The sequence below is a fragment of the Odocoileus virginianus genome, chromosome 5 (genome assembly GCF_023699985.2).
Source record: "Odocoileus virginianus isolate 20LAN1187 ecotype Illinois chromosome 5, Ovbor_1.2, whole genome shotgun sequence".
In the NCBI taxonomy this organism is placed as follows: Eukaryota; Metazoa; Chordata; class Mammalia; order Artiodactyla; family Cervidae; genus Odocoileus; species Odocoileus virginianus.
In genome coordinates, this window is record NC_069678.1 from 80380255 (window position 1) to 80394292 (window position 14038).

General features: G+C 39.0%; 1 long non-coding RNA gene across 1 annotated transcript in view; it reads left to right on the plus strand.

Moving 5' to 3' along the window:
- Positions 1 to 12442, plus strand: part of LOC139035249 (uncharacterized) — a 16717-nt gene extending 4275 nt beyond the window's left edge. The window contains exon 2 of the long non-coding RNA XR_011487895.1: positions 12290 to 12442. This is a non-coding gene — a long non-coding RNA (uncharacterized lncRNA). The remainder of the gene's footprint in view (positions 1 to 12289) is intronic.
- The last annotated feature ends 1596 nt before the right edge of the window (positions 12443 to 14038 follow it).

The following is a 14038-nucleotide window of genomic DNA, read 5'->3' on the forward strand; positions in this document are numbered from 1 at the left end:
TTTTTTAAAAAGCTCATAGTAATACCCTATATGGGAAAAGAGTCTGTAAAATAATGAATATATGTATATGTGTAACTGAATCACTTTGCTGTATACCTTACACCAAATATGGAGTGTCAGGACCACAGCCACAATCTCCCTGGGAAGGGACCCTTTCCACTCCAAACCTCAGTTTACCCATCTAGAAATTGGGGGAACAAGGGGAGAGGGTTGCACTAGATCAGTAATTCTCAAACATTTTGGTCTTGGGACCCCTTTAAAATCTTAATGATTGTGTTAAGTAAAGGTTATTTCCATCCAAAAAAAAAAAATCTTAATGATTATTGAGAATTACTGAGATTTTGTTTACTTTATCAATATTTGTAAGCTTAGAAATTAAAACAAATTTTTAAAAATATTCATTAAAAATAATAATAAGCCCATTACATGCTACCATAAATATTTATATGAAAAATAACTATATTTTCCTAAAAGAAGTTTAGTCAAAAGATTGGTATTGTTTTAAAAATCTCTTGCAGAGGGACTTCCCTGGTGGCCCGGTGGCTAAGACTCTGCGTTTGCAGTCCAAGGGGCCCAGGTTTGATCCCTGGTCAGGAAACTAGATCCCACATGCTGCAACTAAGACCCAGTGCAGCCAAATAAAATAAATTTTTAAAATATATTAAAAAACAAGTCTCTTGCAAATTAATGTCTGGCTTAGTAAAGCTGGATTCTTAGATATTCTTCCTCAGTTCAGTCACTCAGTCATGTCCAACTCTTTGCAACCCCATGGACTGCAGCATACCAGGCCTCCGTGTCCATCACCAACTCCCGGAGTTTACTCAAACTCATGCCCATTGAGTAGATGCCATCCAACCATCTTATTCTCTGCCACCCCCTTCTCCTCCAACCTTCAGTCTTTCCCAGCATCAGGGTCTTTTCAAATGAGTCAGCTCTTCACATCAGGTGGCCAAAATTCTTCCTCGGTGTGTTGTAATATGTTGTTTTAATTGAAGTATACATAAAAAAATCCAGTCTCACACAAATATATAGTTAGAAAAGAGAGGTATATTTTTATAGCCTTTCAAGATAACTATGAATATTCTTTGATACTGCACCAAAATTTGACAAGTGGTAGTTTCCTTTAAGGCAGTAGCAATGTGAAATCTGAAACCATATCAAGAACTTTTCATAGTCTGTTTGTTACATTAAAATCTGTTCAGTTCAGTTCAGTCACTCAGTCGTGTCTGACTCTTTGCAACCCCATGAGCCACAGCACACCAGGCCTCCCTGTTCATCACCAACTCCCAGAGTCTACCCAAACCCATGTTCATCGAGTCGGTGATGCCATCCAACCATCTCCTCCTCTGTCGTCCCCTTCTCCTCCTGCCCTCAATCTTTCCCAGCATCAGGGTCTTTTCAAATGAGTCAGCTCTTTGCATCAGGTGGCCAAAGTATTGGAGTTTCAGCTTCAACATCAGTCCTTCCAATGAACACCCAGGACTGATCTCCTTTCAGATGGACTGGTTGGATCTCCTTGCAGTCCAAGGGAGTCTCAAGAATCTTCTCCAACACCACAGTTCAAAAGCATCAATTCTTCTGTGCTCAGCTTTCTTTATAGTCCAACTCACATCCATACATGACTACTGGAACAACCATAGCCTTGACTAGAGGGACCTTTGTTGGCAAATTAATGTCTCTTCTTTTTAATATTCAGTCTAGGTTGATCTTAACGTTCCTTCCAAGGAGTAAGCATCTTTTAATCTTGTGGCTGCAGTCACCATCTGCAGTGATTTTGGAGCCCAAAAAAATAAAATCAGCCACTGTTTCCCCATCTATTTGCCATGAAGTGATGGGACTGGATGCCATGATCTTAGTTTTCTGAATGTTGAGCTTTAAGCCAACTTTTCCACTCTCCTCTTTCACTTTCATCAAGAAGCTCTTTAGTTCTTCTTCACTTTCTGCCGTAAGCGTGGTGTCATCTGCATATCTGAGGTTATTGATATTTCTCCTGGCAATCTCGATTCCAGCTTGTACTTCTTCCAGCCCAGTGTTTCTCATGATGTACTCTGCATATAAGTTAAATAAGCAGGGTGACAATATACAGCCTTGACATACTCCTTTTCCTATTTGGAACCAGTCTGTTCTTCCATGTCCAGTTCTAACTGTTGCTTCCTCATCTGCTTACAGATTTCTCAGGAGGCAGGTCAGGTGGTCTGGTATTGCCATCTGTTTCAGAATTTTCCACAGTTCATTGTGATCCACACAGTCAAAGGCTTTGGCATAGTCATTAAGCAGAAATAGATGTTTTTCTAGAACTCTCTTGCTTTTTCAGTGATCCAGCGGGTGTTGGCAATTTGATCTCTGGTTCCTCTGCCTTTTCTAAAACCAGCTGGAACATCTAGAAGTTCACGGTTCATGTATTGCTGAAGCCTGTCTTGGAGAATTTTAAGCATTACTTTACTAGCCTGTGAGATGAGTGCAATTGTGTGGTAGTTTGAGCATTCTTTGGCATTGCCTTTCTTTGGGATTGGAATGAAAACACCTTTTCTAGTCCTGTGGCCACTGCTGAGTTTTCCAAATTTGCTGGCATATTGAGTGCAGCACTTTCACAGCATCATCTTTCAGGATTTGAAATAGCTCATCTGGAATTCCATCACCTCCACTAACTTTGCTCATAGTGATGCTTCCTAAGGCCCACTTGACTTCATATTCCAGAATGTCTGGCTCTAGGCGAGTGATCACACCATCATGATTATCTGGGTCGTGAAGATCTTTTTTGTACAGTTCTTCTGTGTATTCTTGCCACCTCTTCTTAATATCTTCTGCTTCTGTTAGGTCCATATCATTTCTGTCCTTTATTGAGCCCATCTTTGCATTAAATGTTCCCTTGGTATCTCTAATTTTCTTGAAGAGATCTCTAGTCTTTCCCATTCTATTGTTTTCTTCTTTTCTTTGCATTGATCACAGGACGGCTTTCGTATCTCTCCTGGCTATTCTTTGGAACTCTGCATTCAAATGGGTATATCTTTACTTTTCCCCTTTGCTTTTCGCTTCCCTTCTTTTCACACCTATTTGTAAGGCCCCCTCAGACAGTCATTTTGCTTTTTTGCATTTCTTTTTCTTGGAGATGGTCTTGATTCCTGTCTCCTGTACAATGTCACGAACCTCCGTCCATAGTTCATCAGGCACTCTGTCTATCAGATCTAGTCCCTTAAATCTATTTCTCACTTCCACTGTATAGTCATAAGGGATTTGATTTAGGTCATACCTGAATGGTCTAGTGGTTTTCTCCACTTCCTTTAATTTCAGTCTAAATTTGGCAATAAGGAGTTCATGATCTGAGCCACAGTCAGCTCCTGGTCTTGTTTTTGCTGACTGTATAGAGCTTCTCCATCTTTGGCTGCAAAGAATATAATCAATCTGATTTTGGTGTCGACCATCTGGTGATGTCCATGTGTAGAGTCTTCTCTTGTGTTGTTGGAAGAAGGTGTTTGCTGTGACCAGTTGGTTCTCTTGGCAGGACTCTATTAGCCTTTGCCCTGCTTCATTCTGTACTCAAAGGCCAAATATGCCTCTTACTCCAGGAGTTTCTTGACTTCCTACTTTTGTATTCCAGTCCCCTGTAATGAAAAGGACATCTTTTTGGGTGTTAGTTCTAGAAGGTCTTGTAGGTCTTCATAGAACTGTTCAACTTCAGCTTTCAGCGTTACTGGTCGGGGCATAGACTTGGATTACCGTGATAAAATCTGTTGGTCTATCTTGTACTTTCATCGAATCTTTTGCCTATTGCATAATTGTTAGATCTTACAGTGGTTATTTGGAAATTGTTGGTTCACTGAGTTATGCAGATCTTCCACATTTTCATATTCATTATACAATATAAAAAATCAAATTTGTTAATATCACTACTCATCTCATCAGAAAATTCTTTAAATGTTAAGAAGTTTTTAAGCTCACAGTGGTGGGTGTAAATTTTTCAGAATCCTAATTTTTCATTAAAAGTGCAAATTGTATTTTTGGCAACAAATACTATCAATTGACAGTTTTCCTCAAAGTGGAAAACTTTTTCTTACTTTACTTCTCAAGAAAATGCTAGCATATTAAAATACAATTGATTTTTGTCAACTGATCATGTATCTTGAAACCTCGTTAAATGCAATTATGTTTTAGTAGCCTTTTTGGAAATCTTCTAAGACTTTCTGTGCACAAAACTTGTCTTTTATGGAGTCACTTTTACTCATTTTTTTTAATTTATTTCTTTATTTTTGACTGCACTGAGTCTTCATTGCTGTGTTTGGGCTTTCTCTGGTTGAGGCAAGCAGGGGCTACTCTTCGTTGCAGGGCAGTGACTTCACTTGTTATGGAGCAAAGACTCTAGGCTCCAGGACTTCCAGTAGTTGGGGCACACAGGCTCAGCAGTTTCAGCTTGCAGGCCCTAGAGCTTGGGATCAGTAGTTTTGCACAGGCTTAGTTGCTCTGTGGCATGTGGAATATTCCCAGACAAGGGATTGAACCCATGTTCCGTGCATTGGCAGGGGGATTCTTATCCACTGCACCACCAGGGAATTCCCAGTTTTACTTCTTTTTTTCCAGTCTGTATACCTTTTTTTTCCTTTGCCTTACTCTGCTGGTTATGACTCACAGTACGCGGTTAAATACAAGTAGCAGTAGTAGACAAGATGCCTTGTCTTGTTTCCATTCTTCAGGGGAAAACATTCAGTAATTTGCCATTATATATGACGTTTACTAGACTGAGGAAGTGCCCTTCTGTTCCTAGTTTGCTGAGGTTTTTTAAGTCATGAAGCGTCGTTCATGTTTCTTCAAATGCTTTTCCTGTATCTATTGAAATGATCCTATGGCTTTTCTTCTTTATTCTGTTAATATGATGAATTATATGGATTGATTTTTGAAAGATGAACCAATGTTAAAAACCAACTTTTCAATTTTGCAGAGGGGAGCAGGGTGAGGAGGAAGGAAAGGTTTTTAATTATGAATTCAACTTCTTTCCTTGATAGAGGGCGGTAGTTTTCAACCACAGGTGATTTTTGCTCACAGGAGATATTTGGTAACATTTGGAGTTGTTTTGGGTGTTAAAGCTGGGTGGTGCCTCTGGCATCTAGTGGGTAAAGGCTAGGGATACTATTGAAAACCCTGCAATACACAGAACTGTCCCCTCATACAAAAAATTTATCCAGCCCAAAAAGTCAATAGTGCTGAGGTTAAGAAACCCTGATTTGAATTTTCTAATTCTTCTTGTACCAGTTTTGATAATTTGAGTCTTTTCAAGTGTCTGTTCATTTCACCTAGGTTGTAAAATTTCTACACCTAAAATTATTCAGAATATTCCATTGTTGTTATCCTATTAGTGTCTATAAGCAGTAGGCATCAAACCACAGCCATAAGCCAAATCAGCGTGCAGCCTGCTTTTGAAATATTGTTTTAGCACAGCCACACCTTTCTTTATTATGGCGCCTTTGCTGCTAAACAGAGTTGAGTGCTTAGGATCTGAATCTTTACAGAGAATGCTTGCTGATCCCTGCTTTATACAAACTATAGCAATGTTGTCTCTCTAGTTACTGTAACTTATGTATGGAGTTTTTTTTGTTGTTGTTTTTTTGTTTTGTTTTCATTTTTTTTGGTCGCACCACATATGTGGGATCTTAGTTCCTTGATCAGGGGTGGAACCCATGTCTCCTACAGTGGAAGCGTGAAGTCTTAACCACTGGACCACCAGGGAAATCCCTGTCTTGTCTTTTATACTTTATCAGCCTAACTAGAGGTTATTCTATTTTATCAAACTTTGTAAGAGCCAACTTTTGATTTTGTTGGTTTTCTTCTTTGTTTCTTTTCTATTCACAGATTTCTACTCTTTATTTCTTCCTACCAAATTTATTCTTTTTATTGTTAGCTATCCCTTAAAGAAATTTTTAATAGATGAAATACCTAGTATATTTACCCATATAGTTACCATTTCTGGGACTACTCATTCTTTGTGTAGACCAAAATTTCCATTTAGTATAATATATTTTTCTGAAGAACTTCCTTTAATATTTCCTGTCGTCCAAGTTCTGCTGACAGTGAATTCTTGCTTTTTGTTTGTTTAAAACATCTTTTTTTGTTTTCTTTACTACTGCACTACCATGGTTTTTTAACATTATATAAGTTTCATGTGTACAACATATTTCTACTTCTGTATATACTACAACATTTTTGTTTTTGTTTGTTCAGTTGCTAAGTCATGTCCAACTCTTTTGCAACCCCATAGACTATAGCCCGCCAGGCTCCTCTGTCCGTGAGATTTCTCAGGCAATAATACTGAAGTGAGTTGCCATTTCCTCCTCCAGGGCATCTTCCTGACCCAGGGATCGAACCGGCATCTCCTGCATTGCAGGCAGATTCTTTACCACTGAGCCACCTGGAAAAGCCCACACTACAATGTGCTCACCACCAAATATTAAGTTTCCATTTGTCACCATAAAGTTGGCTCCATTTACCCATTTCACCCTTCCTCCCATCCCCTTCCTCCCCACCCCTGCCTCCCTCCCCACCCCCTGCCTTTCCCCTCTTAACCACTTCTCTGTCTTTAGAACATCTTTATTTTGCTTTCATTTAAGGTATTTTCACAAGAAACAGAACTCTGGGGTCAATTTATAGTTCTTTCAGCACTTTAAAGATGAGTCGTTTCTAATGAGAAGTATGTGGTAATTCTTAGTATATAATATGTCTTTTCTGTTTTAAGATTTGCATCACTGGTTTTCAGAACTTTGAAAATAAATGACTTGGTGTGGTGTGTATTTATTCTGGTTGGGGTCTATTGAGCTTCTGGGAACTGTGAATTTGTAGTTTTCATAAAATTTGGAAAAAAATGTTAATATAATTTTATTTATTTATTTTTGCCTGTGTTGGGTCTCCATTGATTTGCATGGGCTTTCTCTAGTTGCAGTGCGAGGGGGCTACCCTTAGTTGCAGTGTGCGGGCTTCTCATTGCAGTGGCTTCTCTTGTTGTAGACCACAGGCTGTAGGTACCTGGGCTTCAGTAGTTGCAGCATGTGGGCTCAGTGGTTGTGGCACACAGGCTTAACTGCTCTGTGACACGTGAAATCTTCCCAGACCAGGAATCAAACCCACATCCCCTGCCTTGGAAGGCAGATTCTTATCCACTGAACCACCAGGAAAGTCCAAATGTGGAAAATTTTAATCATTACTGCTTCAGATACTTGTTCTTGCCCCTCCATTAACCCCTTCCCCCTCTTTGCTGGGCCATTTGATATAGTGCCTCAGCTTAATTTTCCTGTGTTCATTTATTTTTAGTGTCTCCTTTCTCTTGTGCTTCAGTTTTTATACTTTCTTTTGTTATGTATTCAAGAATATTCCAGTACACTCATTTTTCCTTCTTTAGCAGCATCTAATCTTTTGTTAATCTTGTCCAGTGAATTTTTTTTATTTCAGATATTGTATTTTTAAGCTTTGGAAATTATATTTGATTCATTTTTATATTTTCTACTTCCTTTCTCATTATGTTGATTGCCATTAAACCCTTGAGCATATTTGTAATAGCAGTTTCAATGTCTTTGTCTACTGTCTTATCATCTCTGTCATTCTGGGTCTGTTTAATTTTTTTTAATTAAAGTATAGTTGATTTACAATGTTGTGTTAGTTTCAGGTGTACAGCACTGTGATACAGCCATGTATATATATGTTCTTTTTCAGATTCTTTTCCTTATAGGTTATTATAAAATATTGAGTATAGATCCCTGAGCTATATAGTAGGTCCTTGTTGGTTATCTATTTTATATATAATAATGTGTACATGTTAATCCCAAACTCTTAATTTATCCCTCCCCTTCTTTGGTAACTTTTCCCCTTTGGTAGCCACAACTTTTGCTTTCTATGTCTTTAGGTCTATTTCTGTTTTGTAAATAAGTTCATATTTATATATAATTTCCACATACAGGCATTATCATGTGATGTTTGTCTTTTTCTGTCTAGTTTCTTTCACTTTAGTCTGCTAATGTCTAGGTTTAGCCATCTTGCTGCAAATGGCATTATTTCATTCTGTTTTGTGGCTGAGTAATATTCTGTTGTGTATGCATACCACATCTTTATCCATTCATCTGTAGATGGACATTTAGGTTGCTCCCATGTCTTGGGTATTGTAAATAGTGCTGCAGTGGGCATCGAGGTACATGTATCTTTTTGAATTATAGTTTTCTCCAGATACATGCCCAAGAGTCTGTTTACTATTTTTCTCCTGGTCACATTTACCTGCTTCTTTGTATGTCTGGCAGTTTTTTATTTTTTTTACTGAGCACTTGGTATTGTGAAATTTACATTGTTGAATGCTGGATTTTGCTGTCTTTAAAATGTCTTGGAATTTGTTCTGGCAGGCACTCAGGGTTTTTGTGTGTTTGTGAATCAGCTTGATCCTTTCAAGGTTCCTTTTTTAAAGATTTGTTATAGCCTATCTTGAGTAGCTTCTCTCTATGGCTAGTTTTAGCCCTGGAGAGGTATCCCTTTCTGGAGTTCAAGTTGAATGGGAATTCTCCACAATAGCTGGTCAAAACTCAAACATCTCCTAGCCCTCTGCTTACAACTTTGGGGATTACTTAGTTTACAGTTACCCAGTAGTTGCCTGGGTACGTGAAGTTTCATTCTACTCATTTGCAGCTTAGTATTCAGCAACACACTTAAGCATCCTCTAAGATGAATTAAGAGCTAGCTCTCTGGTAACTCCTTCCTTTTTATGATAAAACAAGATAGTAACACTTTGCTAAATATTCACTAAAATCTGAGTAATGAGTTTAGGGCTGTTCACTGTAAAATTTCAGCTTTGTTGTTTGTTTAAAAACTTAATCGATGTTTGATTGGATTACATACAACAAATATAATACTACCATGTACAGTAAATCCCCTACATATGAACAAGTTCTGTTCCATGAGCACATTCAAAAGTCCAATTTGTAAGTTCAACAAAGTTAGCCTAGGCACCCAACTAACACAATCGGCTGTATAGTACTATACTAATAGGGTTAGAATACTTTATACACAAATCATACATTAAAAAACAAAAAATAAACAAAACAGTTTTAATCTTACAGTACAGTACCTTGAAAAGTATAGTAGTACAGTACATACATACAGGGGATGGCATCAAGTGAACAGACAAAAAGAGATACTGATTGGAGGAGGGAGAGGAGATAGCAGAGCTGAAGGATCATCAGCAATAGGAGATGGAGGGCAAGCTGCAGTTTCACTCACACATGATGTTGATGGCACAGATTCTGGTTCTTTGCTGGATTCAATTCTATCTGCTCTCTTGAAAAAATGATCCAGTGATGTCTGGGTAGTAGCTCTTTTTTCTCATCATAGATGACCCCATAGCACTAGACTGCATTCTGAACAACTGTTGCAGGCTTCATGTACTGTTCTATGTTTGGGTCAAAAATTCACCTCAAAAACTAACAGTGCCTCCTCAAAGAAAATCCCCCTCCATTTCCTGTGTCATAATTCCCTTCAGTTCCTCACTTAGTTCTTTTACCTCTTTCCTCTCTTCGTCCTTTCTCTGGGCCTCCAATTCTATCAGATTTCCTTCTTATGTTGCACAAGAGCTTAATGAAATCGTCCCCTTACAGATCTAGCTCCAGCTTCTCACTGAGGGTCACTGAGTTGCTGAAGACCTCTTTGGACTCTTCATCCACCTTCTCAAATCCATGAAAATCATGAACAAACTCTGGGCAAAGTTTCTTCCAAACCGCATTCATGGTGACAACAGTAACTTCATGCCAAGCAAAGTCAGTTTTGTTTTTTTTTTAGTGGCCTTGTAAATGTTACAGTCCTTTCAAAATTAACACAAGGCTATTCCTAATTCATCATTCACCTTTATATCTGATGAAAAATGTGCTGGAAAGTCACTCTAACTCCCTTGTCCATAGGTTGGATGAGCGACGTAGTATTTGATGACAGATGCACTGCTTTGACGTTGGGATGAGAGCCATCCATGAATGGGGTGACCCAGAGTATTGTCAAGCAGCAAAAGACTATTGAATAGGACGTACCTTCCAAGCAAGATTTCTCTACCTCTGGGATAAAGTGGTGGAAAAATCAGTTCTGAAAAATGGTCTGTGAAACCCAGGCTTTGGAGTTACTATTTCACACAACAAGGAGAGCCTTTGGCTATGTTTTTAAGGGCTTTGGGGTTCTCTGAATGATAAACTAGGAGAAGCTTCAGCTTCAAATCACTGGGAACATTGCCGCCAAACAACAGAGTTAGCCTATCCTTTGCTGCTTTATCGTCTGGCATCAACTTTTCCTCCTTACTGATGTAACTTTGATCTGGAATCCTCTTCCAATACAGTCCTGTCTCATCCACATTAAAATACCTCCTCAGGTAAATAAGTGCCTTCACCAGTAATTTCTTGAAGCATTTCAGTAAATTCCCGGACAGCTACTATATCTGCACTTACTGCCTCACCACTTTTACATTGTAAAGATTGGTTCTAGCCTTGGACCGATGAAACCTGCCACATATAGTGTTAAAAGATGTGCTCTCTGATTCTTCGCTATGTTTCTTCAAGTCTTCATAAAGGCTTTTAGCTTTCTCTTGAATCAGTATTAAGCTAAGCAGAACTTGACAGTGCTGTTGATCCTGCATCCACACACCGAGAAGTTTCTTTATCGCTTTTCTACATTTCTTTGATATTATTGTTGGCAATATTAGCACAAATTTCACGTTCCATGATCTTGTTCTTTAGAATAGTGCAATTCATGTTATAAGAACAAGTGACGTCTACTATCTTTTCATGTCACCCCACCCTCAATTATTTTCACTTTTGTTTCCATTGTTATTACTTGGTGCTTCTTAGCAGTACCAGCTACATCACTGCTGCTTTTACACTTGCTTCTGGACATCCTGTGCTTGAAATAAAGATACTATACTACTGTACTATACAGTACACAAAAGCACAACCACTTGTAGAGGATGCATGCATGTGACAATGTATGCCAGACATGTGAACTTACCTGATTGGACATGCAAACACATGTTCACATCTTTGAAAGTTCAAAACTTGAAGGTTCATATGAAGGGAACTTACTATATATAGGTATTTGGGAGGATTGTATGTAACTGTTGACGTGGGTTCTAAGTCAGAAATGGTTGGAAGATGCTGGCCGTCCCTGTAGCTAGGACAATAGGCTCAAAGAGCTTCTAAATTAAAGTGGCCCTTTGCCCCACTTTTTCCAGACACAATCCTTCAGATTCTCAGAAGCTCCATTACCATGTATGCCTGTGAAGCCTCAGTCTTGCAGGCTATATTGAATATCAGTCTGCTGATTACTTCTGAAGCACAAAGCACTCATTTCTGGCATGGCTCACTTTCTGTGTATGATTATTTACATATAGGTCTTTCTCATGTGCAAACTAAAGGTTGCAAACTAGTGAGCTAAAGCCCCAGCCCATAGGTGTGTTTTATTTAGCCTAATGCTTTGAAAAGTTAGTTCTTCACATTTAACAACTGGGAGATTTCACATAAAACAAGTGATCTGGCAACACTGGTTGTGCCTTTCTACAAAGCAACAGTTGAATGCAGTATAAAGGCAATTTTCCAGGGCCTGGAGGGCCTGCTTCCCTCATTTATCACTCAGATGCAACTTCTAGTCCTCTGCTGTCTAACATAGTAACCGCACAAACCTACTGAACATAAATTAATTCAAACAGTTATAATTAAATAAGATTTAAAACTCAGTACCTGTCACATTAGCCACATTAGCATATTGGACAATACAGAAGAGAACTTTGTCGTCACTGCACACTGCTCTATTGAACAGTGCTGACCTAGCCTGTCTCAATTCGAACAGGGAACATTTTTGCCTATCCCTTAGGCAACATACTTTATTAGTGATAACTGTGGAGCCTCATCACAATTTACTGTTTTTATGGGGAAATGTGCCAAGTTCTAACTCTAGACATAGGCTTATGGATGGTTCACAGGACTACAAGTTGGCCTCTATTCCACATGCTTGGAACTTACTACAATGTTTTTGTTTTTAATAATTCCAAGCTTTAACATTAAGTCACTGTCATCTAATTCAGACTCTGTTTAAGTTTTACCAACTGTCCCAGTAATATCCTTAACAAAAGGATCAGGTTAGTCACATGTTGCATGTGTTGTTGTCTCCTGTGTGAAATGGTTCAGCAATCCTCCTTGACTATCACACCCTTGACACAAGGATTATTTTGTACAATGTATTATTTTATAGAATGTTCCTCAATTTATCTGGTTGGATTTATCTTACCTATTTCTTACAGGAATCTATGATGCTGTGTTCTTCTTATTGCTGCCTGTAGGAGGTCCATTTATCTGTCCCATTATGGATGATATCAGCTTTCATCTAAGCTGTCTGCTAGACTTCTCCAGTGTACTTTCTCCTTTAATAAAATATATATCCCCTTCTTACCAAACTTTCAGTTGATTCACTTATATAATTAGTATGATTCATGGATTTCTGCTTTATTTAGTGAGTTATAATCCACTACTTTCATGTTTTTAATGCTCAAGTTGTCCCAGATTTGGCTAGGGGTTTTTATGTACTTTTGATACGTCCCTATCATTCTTTGAGCACTTCCTTCTCTCTGAATCAAATGTTCAGGTTGATCTTATACTTTCCCCACCCCAGGCTTGGAATCACCCATTTCTCCAAGCCCTGGATCCTTTGACTGGATAATAAAGCCCTCTTTGTGGGCCAAGGTGAAGAATGTATATATTCCCTACGTATACACATTGGCATCTGTATTTACCTACATTGAAATTTGTATTTATTTAGTTCATACCAATAAGAACACTGCAGGCTTCATTCTGGTTTTATCCTCTTCTATATTCATAACTCCATTTTCTGCTAGCTCTCATTATCTCCAATATATCAACTTACTGGATCAATTCCCCCTGTATGTATGTACCCAATCTCCCATTGCCAGCACTGCCTGGCCAGATCCTCTTTCCTCACCCTGTTTAGACTCCAGTACCCCTCTCTTGAAAGTGAAAGAGGAGAGTGAAAAAGTTGGCTTAAAGCTCAACATTCAGAAAACTAAGATCATGGCATCTGGTCTCATCACTTCATGGGAAATAGATGGGGAAACAGTGGAAGCAGTGTCAGACTTTATTATTTTTTGAGGCTCCAAAATCACTGCAGATGGTGACTGCAGCCATGAAATTAAAAGAAGCTTACTCCTTGGAAGGAAAGTTATGACCAACTTAGAGAGCAGAGACATTAAAAAGAAGTATTAAAAAGCAGAGACATTACTTTGCCAACAAAGGTCCCTCTAGTCAAGGCTATGGTTTTTCTAGTAGTCATGTATGGATGTGAGAGTTGGACTGGGAAGAAAGCTGAGTGCCAAAAAATTGATGCTTTTTAACTGTGGTGTTGGAGAAGACTCTTGAGACTCCCTTGGACTACAAGGAGATCCAACCAGTCCATCCTAAAGGAGATCAGTCCTGGGTGTTCATTGGAAGGACTGATGCTGAAGCTGAAACTCCACTACTTTGGCCACCTCATGCAAACAGTTGAGTCATTGGAAAAGACCCTGATGCTGGGAGGGATTGGGGGCAGGAGGAGAAGGGGACGACAGAGGATGAGATGGCTGGATGGCATCACCGACTCGATGGGCATGAGTTTGAGCAAACTCTGGGAGTTGGTGACGGACAGGGAGGCCTGGCGTGCTGTGATTCATGGGGTCGCAGAGTCGGACACAACTGAGTGACAGAACTGAACTGAACCCCTCTCCTCTCTCCCTTAAAAAAGTATTTTTAAAGAAAAGCAGTCTTGTTGGACACTGAGACCAAAAACTGTTTGCTGTTATTTTTTTGGCTGTGCTGTATGGCTTGCAGGATCTTAGTTCCCCGACCAGACACTGAACCTGTGCCCAACTGCAGAGAAAACTCGAAGCCCTAACCACTGGACTGCCAAGGGGATTCCCAAGACACTTTAGAGATAAAAGAAACTTTCATATGAACTGAGTATTTAATGATATTAAGCAATTAGTGTTACTAATGCCAAAGTA